General features: G+C 41.4%; 1 protein-coding gene across 1 annotated transcript in view; it reads right to left on the reverse strand.

Moving 5' to 3' along the window:
* The window catches only part of T265_15251 (hypothetical protein), a gene marked incomplete at both ends in the record, with an annotated part of 51,323 nt that overhangs the window by 49,597 nt on the left and 984 nt on the right, over positions 1 to 742 (reverse strand). The gene's annotated exons all lie outside the window — the stretch shown is intronic.

The following is a 742-nucleotide window of genomic DNA, read 5'->3' on the forward strand; positions in this document are numbered from 1 at the left end:
AATTATTTTACTTAGAGTTCCTGTGCACTGTTCATTGTTCACCAGACCTTGTCAACGTGCAAAACCTCGGGAAACGGAAAGTTTGAGGTTTTTAAAGACGTTATGTTTTGGACGTCTACGGATTTCGGAAGAAGTGGGTTGGCCCCATATCACTTGGTAAAATAATTTTCTTATATCTGTTTACGTCTACCGCTTTTCAGGTAGTGTTGAATCGAAGAGGTATTTTAGGCTCAATTTAGGCTTTCCCATATCAAGATCAATAAAGTCACCTGGAGAAAACCGAATACATATACTTAGGGTCCGTGTACACTATGTCGATACACGGTAGTTACTTGATAAACCAAGTTTTGCATTCCTAATAGCATAAGGAAACCATGTAATTTTATGAAAATCACTCGGCGACCTTCATAAGCAAACCAGCTTGATAACTAAGGTTCCATCCGCACAAGGTGAATTGCAACAAACACAGAAGCATTAGATACTTAATGAGTGCGTATTATGGAGGCAGTGTAGTTCACACTTGCAGTCCCTGTATGCAAAGGCTTTTGGAATCAAATGAAGCACACCAACGCGTCAGTCAAGATGAGAGAAAGCGCTGGTCGTTCGTCTGGTGGGACTGGACGCAACATTAACCCGTTATGACACTGGAAAGAAAGGCAACACCGATGACTGCTTTTATACTCAATCAATGTTTCCGGTCCAGCAGATCAAAAGACTTAGGCAACCAAAGCGAATTGGCACT

This window comes from Opisthorchis viverrini (genome assembly GCF_000715545.1).
Source record: "Opisthorchis viverrini unplaced genomic scaffold opera_v5_407, whole genome shotgun sequence".
NCBI lineage: Eukaryota > Metazoa > Platyhelminthes > Trematoda > Opisthorchiida > Opisthorchiidae > Opisthorchis > Opisthorchis viverrini.